The sequence below is a fragment of the Aegilops tauschii genome, chromosome 6 (assembly GCF_002575655.3).
Source record: "Aegilops tauschii subsp. strangulata cultivar AL8/78 chromosome 6, Aet v6.0, whole genome shotgun sequence".
NCBI classification, from domain to species: domain Eukaryota; kingdom Viridiplantae; phylum Streptophyta; class Magnoliopsida; order Poales; family Poaceae; genus Aegilops; species Aegilops tauschii.
The window spans coordinates 383,087,256-383,102,701 of NC_053040.3; the positions used below are offsets into that span (position 1 = coordinate 383,087,256).

At 43.5% G+C, this 15,446-nt stretch overlaps 1 long non-coding RNA gene across 1 annotated transcript; it reads right to left on the reverse strand.

The window, feature by feature from the left end:
- Positions 1-222: 222 nt before the first annotated feature.
- On the reverse strand, positions 223-1,615 carry LOC120966540 (uncharacterized). The gene is made up of 2 exons (XR_005760410.3): positions 1,256-1,615; positions 223-537 (listed from the first exon to the last, which is right to left on the reverse strand). It is a non-coding gene; the product is annotated as an uncharacterized lncRNA (long non-coding RNA).
- Between the last annotated feature and the right edge of the window lie 13,831 nt (positions 1,616-15,446).

A 15,446-nucleotide genomic window follows, 5' to 3' on the forward strand; every position in this document is an offset into this window, starting at 1 on the left:
AGGTGTACCCAACAGTAGCCCCGGGCATTCAGTCTTTTCGGTTTGTTCGGTTCGGTCTTTTCGGTCTTCCAATAATTCGGTCTTCCAGAATTGAAGACCGAAATAATTTCGGTCTTTTCGGTTCTTCACTATTCGGTCTTCGGTCTTTACAATTCGGTCTTCGGTCCCGACCAAATAGACCAAATTAATTTGCTAGAACTCATATTCATGTTACTTCCAGACTTCCAGTACCAATACATGTTTATATTTGAGAGCAGAAAGTACCAATACATGTTTATATGCAACAGCAAGTAGCAAAGTACCAGTACATGTTTACATTTGAGAGCAAGTAACAAGATTCATATGACACAAAGTAAGAACATTCATGATTCATGGTCCAGCAACAAGATTCATGCATGCATAATCATTTCTATTTGAAAGAAAGTAAGAAGATTCGTCTCCTGCTTCTGCTGCTGCTGCTTCTGCATCTGCCTTTGCCTCTACACTCATAAATGCATCTTGATTCTCATTCAGTTTGTCATCATGTTCAGAAAACATCTAAAAAAAGAGGACATTGGTCTGTCAAACAACATTGACCTGATCAAATCACAACATAAATGTACACCATGTATATATCTAGTTTCAGGAAACAAACACAAATGCATTACTGTGTATGCAGTACTAAAGTATTGAAGCTGCTAACATTTGACACAAAACAAGCACAAATACAGTGTTCTATTTGTTGTCCCCAAGTGCTAACATTTGACACAAAGCAAGGGCATGTATATTATAAGTGAACATTAAACAGCTTTAAGCCCTTATCGTTTAAAAGAAGCTTTAACTTATCGCCCGCACAGAAGAAACTGCCTCGGGCAACGGTTCCCCACAAGGGGGCATTTGAAGTATGCTAATGCACTCCCACTGCCAGATTTCAACTTCTTAGCTGGCACAGTGGCGTCGGGATCAAAACAAGAACCTTTTGTGGTGCTATAAGAGATACCTAATATGCAAATGTTCCTGCACTATAAATATTAGTCACTGGAACTGCAGAAAATCTAACATTACGTGATTTCAGAACATTATCACTTTGCTGGTGACATCATGTGTGCTGGCGTTGGTGATTGTGGAACCAATGAGGTGAAGGACTGTCCAGTTTTGTCAATCTTGTCAGGAACAACAGCATGTAGATCAAAAGCGTATTGCCTACAAAACACATTCTGCAGGAGTGCTTATTTTCGTAGGAATCACAGGTTTACAGAGAGGTGGGGTAGCTCACCTTCAGCTGCGATGTTGAGAACCAAAAGTGGGCAGGTCGTCGGGAGGTGGAGCACCGGCGGCGGACGGCCGCGTCGTAGGCGGTGGAGCGACCGACGGGAGGTTGGGGTTGGCGGCGGCGCAGGGCGACAGTCTTCACGGTCAGCGGCTCAGGGCCGCCGCTCGAGGTGCCCGTCTTCACCTGCCAGGCCTGCCGCTCGGGCGCCGGTCTTCACCGGCTAGGGCCGCCGCTCGGGCGCCGATCTTCATTCAGGGGGGCGCAGCGCGCATCGAGGCAAGCAGCAGGCGGCGGCTAGGGTTAGCAGTGGGAGAACGAGAGATTGGCTGCTGGTGGTTTCTATGAATCGGGATGTGAGGATGCGAGGTCGTGTACTCTACTCTGTAGTTTTTTTTGAGGGGGCTCTACTCTGTAGTTGGGTCTAGTGCGTGACCATTGGGCTGGCCGGACGAGCCTTAGGATGGGCTTTTATTAATCGGTCTATACGGGCTATTCGGTCCTAAACATAGCATGACCGATCAGACCGAAACTAGTTCGGTCTTCTATTTGCACAGACCGTTTTTTATTCGGTCTTTTCTAATTCGGTCTTTTCGGGTTCGGTCTCGGTCTTTCCGGTTTCGGTCTTCGGTCTTCGGTTTTTATGCCCGGGGTGACCCAACAGTCTCTTTTGGGTATCCTATGAAGACACATTTTTCCGATTTGGGTTCGAGCTTATCAGGTTGAAGCTTTTTCACATAAGCATCGTAGCCCCAAACATTAAGAAACGACAACTTTGGTTTCTTGCCAAACCACAGTTCATAAGGTGTCGTCTCAACGGATTTAGATGGTGCCCTATTTAACGTGAATGCAGCCGTCTCTAAAGCACAACCCCAAAACGACAGCGGTAAATCAGTAAGAGACATCATAGATCACACCATATCTAGTAAAGTACGATTACGACATTCGGACACACCATTACGCTGTGGTGTTCCGGGTGGCGTGAGTTGCGAAACTATTCCGCATTGTTTCAAATGAAGACCAAATTCGTAACTCAAATATTCTCCTCCACGATCAGATCGTAGAAACTTTATTTTCTTGTTACGATGATTTTCCACTTCACTCTGAAATTCTTTGAACTTTTCAAATGTTTCAGACTTATGTTTCATCAAGTAGATATACCCATATCTGCTCAAATCATCTGTGAAGGTGAGAAAATAACGATACCCGCCGCAAGCCTCAATATTCATTAGACCACATACATCAGTATGTATGATTTCCAACAAATCTGTTGCTCGCTCCGTTGTTCGGGGGAATGGAGTTTTAGTCATCTTGCCCATGAGGCATAGTTTGCAAGTACCAAGTGATTCCAAAAGTCCATCAGAATGGAGTTTCTTCATGCGCTTTACACCAATATGACCCAAACGGCAATGCCACAAATAAGTTGCACTATCATTATCAACTCTGCATCTTTTGGCTTCAATATTATGAATATGTGTGACTACTATCAAAATTCAACAAAAATAGACCACTCTTCAAGGGTGCATGACCATAAAAGATATTACTCATATAAATAGAACAACCATTATTCTCTGATTTAAATGAATAACCATCTCGCACCAAACAAGATCCAGATATAATGTTCATGCTTAACGCTGGTACCAAATAACAATTATTTAGGTCTAAAACTAATACCGAAGGTAGATGCAGAGGTAGTGTGCCGATCGCGATCACATCGACTTTGGAACCATTTCCCACGCGCATCGTCACCTCATCCTTAGCCAATCTTCGCTTAATCTGTAGTCCCTGTTTCGAGTTGCAAATATCAGCAACAGAACCAGTATCAAATACCCAGGTGCTACTGCGAGCATTAGTAAGGTACACATCAATAACATGTATATCACAAATACATTTGTTCACCTTGCCATCCTTCTTATGCGCCAAATACTTGGGGCAGTTCCGCTTCCAGTGACCAGTCCCTTTGCAGTAGAAGCACTCAGTCTCAGGCTTAGGTCCAGACTTGGGCTTCTTCACTTGAGTAGCAACTTGCTTGTCGTTCTTCTTGAAGTTCCCCTTCTTCCCTTTACCCTTTTTCTTGAAACTGGTGGTCTTGTTGACCATCAACACTTGATGCTCCTTCTTGATTTCTACCTCCGCGGCCTTTAGCATTGCGAAGAGCTTGGGAATTGTCTTATCCATCCCTTGCATGTTATAGTTCATCATGAAGCTCTTGTAGCTTGGTGGCAGTGATTGAAGAATTCTGTCAATGACACTATCATCAGGAAGATTAACTCCCAGTTGAATCAAGTGATTGTTATACCCAGACATTTTGAGTATATGCTCACTGACAGAACTATTCTCCTCCATCTTGTAGCTGTAGAACTTATTGGAGACTTCATATCTCTCAATCCGGGCATTTGCTTGAAATATTAACTTCAAATCCTGGAACATCTCATATGCTCCATGACGTTCAAAACGTCGTTGAAGTCCCGGTTCTAAGCCGTAAAGCATGGCACACTGAACTATCGAGTAGTCATCAGCTTTGCTCTACCAGACGTTCATAACATCTGGCATTGCTCCTGCAGCGGGTTTGGCACCTAGCGGTGCTTCCAGGACGTAATTCTTCTGTGCTGCAATGAGGATAATCCTCAAGTTACGGACCCAGTCTGTGTAGTTGCTACCATCATCTTTCAACTTAGCTTTCTCTAGGAACGCATTAAAATTCAACGGAATAACAGCACGGGCCATCTATCTACAACAACATAGACATGCAAAATACTATCAGGTACTAAGTTCATGATAAATTAAAGTTCAATTAATCATATTACTAAAGAACTCCCACTTAGATAGACATCCCTCTAATCATCTAAGTGATCACATGATCCATATCAACTAAACCATGTCCGAGCATCACGTGCGATGGAGTAGTTTTCAATGGTGAACATCACTATGTTGATCATATCTAATATATGATTCACGCTCGACCTTTCGATCTCAGTGTTCCGAGGCCATATCTGCATATGCTAGGCTCGTCAAGTTTAACCCGAGTATTCTGCGTGTTCAAAACTGGATTGCACCCGTTGTATGTGAACGTAGAGCTTATCACACCCGATCATCACGTGGTGTCTCGACACGACGAACTTTCGCAATGGTGCATACTCAGGGAGAACACTTGTACCTTGAAATTTAGTGATAGATCATCTTATAATGCTACCGTCGAACTAAGCAAAAGAAGATGCATAAAGGATAAACATCACATGCAATCAATATAAGTGATATGATATGGCCATCATCATCTTGTGCCTTTGATCTCCATCTCCAAAGCACCGTCATGATCACCATCATCACCAGCGCGACACCTTGATCTCCATCGTAGCATCGTTGTCGTCTCGCCAACTATTGCTTCTACGACTATCGCTAACGCTTAGTGATAAAGTAAAGCAATTACATGGCGATTGCATTTCATACAATAAAGCGACAACCATATGGCTCCTGCCAGTTGCCGATAACTTCATTACAAAACATGATCATCTCATACAATAAAATTTAGCATCATGTCTTGACCATATCACATCACAACATGCCCTGCAAAAACAAGTTAGACGTCCTCTACTTTGTTGTTGCAAGTTTTACGTGGCTGCTACGGGCTGAGCAGGAACCGTTCTTATCTACGCATCAAAACCACAACGATTTTTCGTCAAGTATGTGCTGTTTTAACCTTCAACAAGGACCGGGCGTAGCCACACTCGATTCAACTAAAGTTGGAGAAACTGACACCCGTCAGCCACCTGTGTGCGAAGCACGTTGGTAGAACCAGTCTCGCGTAAGCGTACGCGTAATGTCGGTCCGGACCGCTTCATCCAACTATAACGCCGAATCAAAGTATGACATGCTGGTAAGCAGTATGATTATTATCGCCCACAACACACTTGTGTTCTACCCATGCATATAACATCTACACATAAACCTGGCTCAGATGCCACTGTTGGGGAACGTAGTAATTTAAAAAAATTCCTACGCACACGCAAGATCATGGTGATGCATAGCAACGAGAGGGGAGAGTGTTGTCTACGTACCCTCATAGACCGTAAGCGGAAGCATTATGACAACGCGGTTGATGTAGTCGTACGTCTTCACGATCGACCGATCCTAGCACCGAAAGTACGGCACCTCCGCGATCTGCACACGTTCGGCTCGGTGACGTCCCACGAACTCACGATCCAGCAGAGTGTCGAGGGAGAGCTTCGTCAACACGACGCCGTGATGACGGTGATGATGAAGCTACTGGCGTAGGGCTTTGCCTAAGCATTGCAACGATATGACCGAGGTTGATTATGGTGGAGGGGGGCACCGCACACGGCTAAGAGATCAATGATCAACTTGTGTGTTCTAGGGTGCCTCCCTGCCCCCGTATATAAAGGAGCAAGGGGGAGTGCGGCCAGCCCTTGGGGCGCGCCTAGGAGGGGAGGAGTCCTCCTCCTAGTAGGAGTAGGACTCCCCCTTTCCTAGTCCAACTAGGAGGAGGAAGGGGAAAGGAAGGAAGAGGAAGAGGAGAAGGAAAGGGGGGCGCGCCCCCTCCCTAGTCCAATTCGGACTCCCTATAGGGAGGGGGCACGGCTGCCCCTTGTGGGCTGCCTCCCCTCTTCCCTATGGCCCATGTAGGCCCAACTTTCCCCGGGGGGTTCCGGTAACCCTCCGGCACTCCGGTTTTCTCCGAAACCACCCGGAACACTTCCGGTGTCCGAACATAGCCGTCCAATATATCAATCTTTATGTCTCAACCATTTTGGGACTCCTCGTCATGTCCGTGATCACATCCGGGACTCCGAACTACCTTCGCTACATCAAAACACATAAACTCGTAATACTGGTCGTCACCGAACGTTAAGCGTGCGGACCCTATGGGTTCGAGAACTATGTAGACATGACCGAGACACATCTCCGGTCAATAACCAATAGCAGAACCTGGATGTTCATATTGGCTCCAACATATTCTACGAAGGTCTTTATCGGTCAAACCGCATAACAACATATGTTGTTCCCTTTGTCATCAGTATGTTACTTGCCCGAGATTCGATCGTCGGTATCTCAATATCTAGTTCAATCTCGTTACTGGCAAGTCTCTTTACTCATTCAGTAATGCATCATCCCGCAACTAACTTATTAGTCACATTGCTTGCAAGGCTTATAGTGATGTGCATTACCGAGAGGGCCCAGAGATACCTCTCCGACAATCGGAGTGACAAATCCCAATCTTGATGTATGCCAACTCAACAAGTACCATCGGAGACACCTATAGAGCAACTTTATAATCACATAGTTACTTTTTGACGTTTGGTAGCACACAAAGTGTTCCTCCGGTATTCGGGAGTTGCATAATCTCATAGTCATAGGAACATGTATAAGTCATGGAGAAAGCAATAGCAACATACTAAACGATCAAGTGCTAAGCTAATGGAATGGGTCAAGTCAATCACATCATTCTCTAATGATGTGATCCCTTTAATCAAATGATAACTCATGTCTATGGCTAGGAAACATAACCATCTTTGATTCAACGAGCTAGTCAAGTAGAGGCATACTAGTGACACTCTGTTTGTCTATGTATTCACACATGTACTAAGTTTCCGGTTAATACAATTCTAGCGTGAATAACAAACATTTATCATGATATAAGGAAATATAAATAGCAACTTTATTATTGCCTCTAGGGCATACTTCTTCACAAACCCGATCAATCTATGGATCAAGTGGACGCGCTCTAGCACGAGATGATGGCCATCAGGCCTGGCATGATAAACACAATCAAATCCGGGGTCAGCCTCGAACACAGATGTCATCCGAACTCTGTCGCGATGTCGCCCGGTATAGAGGTGCCGCACACCCCATGTGATTTACCGAATAGGTAATGCAACACCCGTTTCTGGAAGGGTTTAAACCCGTAAACATCGAGCCTTACGATGGCATGACAGATCCCGCAGTATGGATTGAAGATTTTCTTAACCACATTCACATGGCTCGTGGAGATGATCTCCACGCCATCAAATATCTCCCCCTAAAGCTAAAAGGACCAGCACGCCACTGATTAAATAGCCTCCCAAAGAACTCCATTGGTAGTTGGGAGGACTTAGAGGACGCTTTTCGGGACAACTTTCAGGGCACTTATGTCCGGCCATCGGACGCTGATGACCTGAGTCACATAGTCCAGCAACCCGGAGAGTCAGCCCGCAAACTCTGGACTCGGTTCTTAATTAAAAAGAACCAAATTGTCGACTGTCCGGACGCCGCATTCAAACACAGCGTCCGTGACGAAATGGCTCACCCGACACCTCGGTCAGGAAAAGCTGAAGACTATGGCAGCTCTTACTGCACTCATGACCCGCTTATGTGCAGGTGAAGATAGCTGGCTGGCTCGTCGAAGCAACAGTACCAGCGACCCAGGCACCTCTGAGGCCAGGGATGGCAATGGAAGGCCACAACGCAGCAACAATAAGTGTCGGAACAACAACGAGGAAACCGAGGATAGGGCAGTAAACGCCGGATTCAGCGGCTCAAAACCCGGTCAACGGAAGAAGACGTTCAAAGGAAATAGAGACGGCCCATCCAATCTGGACAAAATACTGGATAGGCCCTACCAGATTCATGGCACCCCTGACAAGCTTGCCGACCACACCAACAGAAACTACTGGGTTTTCAAACAGGCCGGTAAGTTAAATACCGAACACAAGGGGAAAGGACCTCAAAGCAAGGACGGTGAGGAGCCTTGCCCTCCGAACACCAGGGGACAGAAGAAGTTTCCCCCGAGGTGAAAACAGTGAACATGATATATGTCACTCGCATCCCCAAGAGGGAGCGCAAACACGCATTACGGGACGTCTACGCCATAGAGCCTGTCGCCCCAAAATTCAACCCATGGTCGGCTTGTCCGATCACCTTTGATCGCAGGGACCACCCAACCAGTATCCGTCACGGAGGTTCAGCGGCCCTGGTGCTCGATCCCATCATCAACGGATACCATCTCACCCGAGTACTAATGGACGGCGGCAGCAGTCTTAACTTGATTTATCAAGATACTGTTCGTAAGATGGGCATCGACCCGTCCAGAATCAAGCCTAGTAACACTACCTTTAAAGGAGTGATACCTGGCGTGGGACCCGCTTCACGGGCTCCTTAACACTGGAGGTAGTATTCGGTTCTCTAGACAACTTTCAAAGCGAAGAATTGATCTTCGACATCGTCCCTTTCCGCAGTGGTTATCATGCACTGCTTGGACGAACTGCTTTCGCCTGCTTTAATGCAGTCCCGCACTATGCTTATTTGAAGCTCAAAATGCCCGGACCATGCGGCATCATCACAGTAAATGGAAATATGGAGCGCTCCCTCCGTACTGAGGAGGACACTGCGGCGTCATTAAGCTGAATAGCTCGCCGGCCACCGAAACCCATGACACCGCTAAGCGAGTCTGATCCACATTACAGAGCGATAGCTCGGCGGATCCGGAGCTTGAATAGCAGTTCAGCCTCCGCCGATCGCCCCATAATGTTGCGCCACACGTACCGCTCGTGCATAATTACGCACTTAAAATACCTTGGGCAGCGCCGGAGGCACACCATGGAAAAGGTCTATAGTACGGCTTGACCCTATTCGGACCTTAATATTTTCCCACGACAGGTTCGTTAAAACCTGCCTACTATTCGGTGGTACAAGGGCTCTTTTCTATGTCCTTCTTTCTTGCAGACGACCATCGACTTCTCCTCTCAAAGGATTTTTCACCAAGGAGAAACGACGCAGACGTGTGGCAGGGCACCGTTGGGATCTTCAAACCACTAATTTTAGGCCCTGTGTAAAACTTTCCCTTGTGTAAACTCTCGACATGTAAAATGGCCTCGATATTCATGGCATTCTCTGTAAAAACACGGTTCGACGTATCAATAAGGGTATAAAGGAAACAGTTGATCTCCACTTTTGTTTGGACTTCACATTATATTCATTGTATCATCTGTATTCCCTCCCTGTTTCAGACTGCACAAGTGCTTTAGTCCGGCCTTCACACCGGGGGCTGTATTCGACCCTGCACACTTCAAAGTCCGAACACCTATAGTGAACTCTTCGGCGTCCCGGATATTGCATTATATGCATTGGCGCCGAATCATGTCTTTGGTCCATAGTTGGGTTGCCCGGCTCCTATGCTTACCACCTTACGTTCCACTCATTCGGCTAAGGTAGTAAAGGGAGAACTACTGCGATTGTATTTCTGGTTTGTCCGGTCAAGTACCTCAGTAGAGAAAGCCGAAAACTGACTGTCATGATAGGCGAGAGCTGGTCGGCAATTCGGTGACTTAGTATTATACTACATATCGTTAGCGATTCACCCCGCGTTATACGAGGGGCTGGTCTTCGTCCGGCCGCGTGGTAAAGGCACCATAGTCCAGATAACCTCACACGCACCAGGGGCTAGTACTTAGCTCCACAGTCAAACACCTATGTCTAAGTGAAAGTAATTGATACGTCTCCGTCATATCTATAATTTTTGATTGTCCCATGCCAATATTCTACAACTTTTACATACTTCTGGCAACTTTTTATACTATTTTTGGGACTAACATATTGATCCAGTGCCAGTTCCTGTTTGTTGCATGTTTTTTGTTTCGCAGAAAATCCATATCAAACGGAGTCCAAACGGGATAAAAACTTATGGAGATTTTTTTTGGAATATATGTGAATTTTGGGAAGTGGAATAAACGCGAGACGATGCCTGAGGGGCCCACGAGGGTGAGGGGCGCGCCCTCCTCGTGGACACTTCTTAAGGCGGTTGGTGCCCTTCTTTCGCCGCAAGAAATCCAATATCAGGATAAAAATCGTGTCCAAATTTCAGCCCAATCGGAGTTATGGATCTCCGAAAATTTAAGAAATGGTGAAAGGGAAGAATCAAAGAGCGCAGAAACAAAAAGAAACGGAAAGAGAGAGAGAGATCCAATATCGGAGGGGCTCCCGCCCCTCCACCTCCATGGAAGCCAAGGACCAGAGGGGAAATCCTTCTCCCATCTAGGGGAAGGTCAAGGAAGAATAAGAAGGGGGGCTCTCTCCCCCTCTCTCCCGGTGGCGCCGGAACGCCGCCGGGGCCATCATCGCGACAGCAATCTACACCAACAACTTCACCGCCGTCATCACCAACTCTCTCCCCCTCTATGCAGCGGTGTAACCCCTCTTTTACCCACTGTAATCTCTACTTAAACATGGTGCTCAACGCTATATATTATTTCCCAATGATGTATGGCCATCCTATGATGTTTGAGTAGATTCATTTTGTCCTATGGGTTAATTCATGATGTTGATTGGTTTGAGTTGCATGTTTTATTATTAGTGTTGTCCTATGGTGCTCTCCGTGTCGCGCGAGCGTGATGGATCCCTGCTGTAGGGTTTGCAATATGTTCATGATTTGCTTATGGTGGGTGGCGTGAGTGACAGAAGCACAGAACCGAGTAAGTAGGTTGTTTGCATATGGGAGTAAAGAGGACTTGATGCCTTATAATGCTATGGTTGGGTTTTACCTTAATGATCTTTAGTAGTTGCGGATGCTTGCTAGTGTTCCAATCATAAGTGCATATGATCCATGAAGAGAAAGTATGTTAGCTTATGCCTCTCCCTCAAATAAAATTGCAATAATGATTACCGGTCTAGTTATCGATTGCCTAGGGACAAATAACTTTCTCGTGACAAAAAGCTCTCTACTAAAACTAACTTAGTTGTGTCTTTATCTAAACAGCCCCTAGCTTTTATTACATGCTCTTTATTATCTTGCAAACCTATCCTATCACACCTACAAAGTACTTCTAGTTTCATACTTGTTCTAGGTAAAGCGAACGTTAAGCGTGCGTAGAGTTGTATCGGTGGTCGATAGAACTTGAGGGAATATTTGTTCTACCTTTAGCTCCTCGTTGGGTTTGACACTCTTACTTATTGAAAGAGGCTACGATTGATCCCCTATACTTGTGGGTTATCAAGACCTTTTTCTGGCGCTATTGCCGGGTTGCAATAGCGTGGGGTGAATATTCTCGTGTGTTCTTGTTTGCTTTATCACTAAGTAGTTTTTATTTTCTGTTCTAAGTTGTTCTCTATCTTTAGTTATGGATATGGAACACGAAATACCAAAAAAAAGGTTTACTTGCTACTCATGGAGATGGGGAACCTCCTAAACCCCATTCAATTATATAATGGGAGACACGTTGGATCAACGTGAATACTTTAGGTATTATCGCTTGACTCAAAAAGGGAAAGTATTATGGGATCAAATTCATATGTTGCATTGGTATGGTCGGCAATTATGCCTGAGATATGATTATACTTGTTGCTCTAGGATGAAGGCTCCACACCTGCCCTTTTCATGCAAATTTAATTATGATAAAACCTTGGCTTCTTATGCTAATGGTATATATGATTACTATGATGTGGAACAAATAGAAGAATTCATTGCTTTTATGGGTGCTTGGGAAATTGAATCTTTGTTTAAAGAGTTTGAAGATTTTGATGATTCAGTTTATACACCTAAAAATTTAGCTATCCTTAAATACTGCTATGAGAATTATAAATACAATTATGATATTGATGAATTTATTGAGAAAGTCTCTGCTGTCTGAGAAGAGACTAATATTTTGCAGGAGTCTATGGAAGAAGAAATTAATGAAACTATGAGCTCATTGGATGAAAAAGATGATGAGGAGAGCGAAGAACAAAAGGAGGAAGATTGGATTAGCTACCCGTGCCCACCTTCTAATGAGAGTAACTGTCCAACTCATAAATTATTTAATGTCCCTTCGTTCTTACCGAAGGATGAATGCCATGATAATTGCTATGATCCCGTTGATTCGTTTGAAATATCCCTTTTTGACGAACTTGATGCTTGCTATTCTTGTGGCCAAGATGCCAATATGAATTATGCTTATGGAGATGAACTTGCTATTGTTCCTTATGTTAAACATGAAATTTTTGCTATTGCACCCACACATGATAGCCCTATTATCATTTTGAATTCTCCAAACTACACTATATCGGAGAAGTTTGCACTTATTAAGGATTATATTGATGGGTGGCCTTTTACCGTTGCACATGATAATTTTGAGGAATATAATATGCATGTGCTTGCTGCTCCTACTTGCAATTATTATGAGAGAGGAACTACATCTCCGCCTCTCTATGTTTCCAACACGAAAAAATTGCAAGAAACTTCTTATGCTATGTATTGGCCTTTACTTGACGTGCATGAATTGTTCTTGTATGACATGTCGATGCATAGGAAGAGAGTTAGACTTCGTCATTGCTTGATATATGTTGCTTTCTGCTCACTACTAAATGCCAAATCATTGTTAATTAAAATTGGCTTTGATATACCTTGGGATCCAGGTGGATCAATTACTTGAGCACTTTATGCCTAGCTTAATGGCTTTAAAGAAAGCGCAGCCAGGGAGACAACTCGGAAGTTTTAGAGAGTCATTTATTTCTGTTGATTGCTTTTATATAGTTTAAAAACAAAAAAATATAGAAGGGAACTTAAAACTTCACAAAAAGGAAAGTGAAAGTGAGAGAGACAAGCATTGTTGAAGTGGGGGAGCTCCTTGAACTTTGTTCATGCTCATGGAAACTTTGTGAATCTTCATTACAGAAACTTTTCAACAAAAATAATTATCCCCATGTACAATTCCATTGTATTACAAAAATAATGTGCCAAGATTTGCCTTTAGGATGTTTACATTGCTTGTTGGTTTGTGCGGTGCACAACAGAAACTTTGGTTGTAGTGCGCGATTTTACATTTTTTTACTGGAACGTCAAACGGTTCTCAAACTTTTTGCACTGTCTTTCTATAAAAATTGATTATTTTTCCTACTCTTTTCAGAATTTTTGGAGTACCAGAGGTATGGTGAATGTTTAGATTACTACAGACTGTCCTGTTTAGGACAGATTCTATTTTTGATGCATTGTTTTGCTTGTTTTGATGAAACTATCGATTTCTATTAGTGGATTAAGCCATGGAAAAGTTATATTATAGTAGCTACAATGCAAAAACAAAATATGAATTGGTTTACAACAGTACTTAGAGTAGTGATTTGCTTTATTATACTAACGGATCTTACCGAATTTTCTGTTGAGTTTTGTGTGGATGAAGTGATCAAAGATCGAGGAGGTCTCGATATGAGGAGAAGGAGGAGAAGCAAGAGCTCAAGCTTGGGGATGCCCAAGGCACACCAATTAATATTCAAGGAGACTCAAGCGTCTAAGCTTGGGGATGACCCGGAAGGCAACCCCTCTTTCTTCAACAAGTATCGGTAAGTTTTCGGTTTCGTTTCGTTCATGTGATATGTGCAAATCTTGGAGCATCTTTTGCATTTAGTTTTTCCCTTTTTATTTTATGCACCATGCTGGTATGAGATAGTCCATGGTTGATTTATAGAATGCTCATTGCACTTCACTTATATCTTCTGAGTGTGGCTTTAAAGAATGCTTCATGTGCATCACTTATATTTGTTAGAGCGTGGGCATATCTTTTGTAGAAAGAATTAAACTCTCTTGCTTCACTTATATCTATTTAGAGAGATGACAGGAATTGGTCATTCACATGGTTAGTCATAAAATCCTACATAAAACTTGTAGATCACTGAATATGATATGTGTGATTCCTTGCAATAGTTTTGCGATATAAAGATGCTGATATTAGAGTCATGCTAGTGGGTAATTGTGGATTGTAGAAATACTTGTGTTGAAGTTTGTGATTCCCGTAGCATGCACGTATGATGAACCGTTATGTAACAAAGTCGGAGCATGATTTATTTATTGATTGTCTTCCTTATGAGTGACGGTCGGGGACGAGCGATGGTTTTTTCCTTCCAATCTACCCCCCCCCCCCCAGGATCATGCGTCTAATGCTTTGTTTTGATAGCTTTTAGACTTTTGCAATAAGTATGTGAATTCTTTATGACTAATGTTGAGTCCATGGATTATACGCACTCTCACCCTTCCATCATTTCTAGCCTCTTCGGTATCGTGCATTGCCCTTTCTCACCTCAAGAGTTGGTGCAAACTTCGCCGGTGCATCCAAACCCCGTGATATGATACGCTCTGTCACACATAAGCCTCCTTATACCTTCCTCAAAACAGCCACCATACCTACCTATCATGGCATTTCCATAGCCATTCCGAGATATATTGACATGCAACTTCCATCATCATCATATACATGACTTGAGAATTTATTGTCATATTGCTTTGCATGATCATAAGATAGCTAGCATGGTGTTTTCATGGCTTGTCCATTTTTTGATGCCATTGCTACGCTAGATCATTCCACATCCCGGTACACCGCCGGAGGCATTCATATAGAGTCATACTTTGTTCTAGATATTGAGTTGTAAGTAAATAAAAGTGTGATGATCATCATTATTAGAACATTGTCCCATGTGAGGTTATCAAAATAAAAGTGGCCAAAGAAGCCCAAAAAAAGGGGGAGAGGCCAAATAAGCCTACAAAAAAAGAAGAAAAAAGAAAAAAAGAGAAAAAATGAGAGAAAAGAGAGAAGGGACAATGTTACTATCTTTTTACCATACTTGTGCTTCAGAGTAGCACCATGTTCTTCATATAGAGAGTCTCTTCAGTTATCACTTTCATATACTAGTGGGAATTTTCATTATAGAACTTGGCTTGTATATTCCAACGATGGGCTTCCACCAATGCCCTAGGTCTTCATGAGCAAGCAAGTTGGATGCATACCCGCTTAGTTTCAATTTGAGCTTTCATACACGTATAGCTCTAGTGCATCTGTTGCATGGCAATCCCTACTCCTCGCATTGACATCAATTGATGGGCATCTCCATAGCCCATTGATTAGCCGCGTCGATGTGGGGCTTTCTTCCTTTTTGTCTTCTCCACACAACCTCCATAATCATATTCTATTCCACCTATAGTGCTATATCCATGGCTCACGCTCATGTATTGCCTGAAAGTTGACAAGGTTTGAGAACATCAAAAGTATGAAACAATTGCTTGCCTTGTCATCGGGGTTGTGCATGATTTGAATATTTTGTGTGGTGAAGATGGAGCATAGCCAGACTATATGATTTTGTAGGCATAACTTTCTTTGGCCGTGTTATTTTGAAAAGACATGATTGCTTTATTAGTATGCTCGAAGTATTATTGTCTTAATGTCAAATGATAGACTATTGCTTTGAA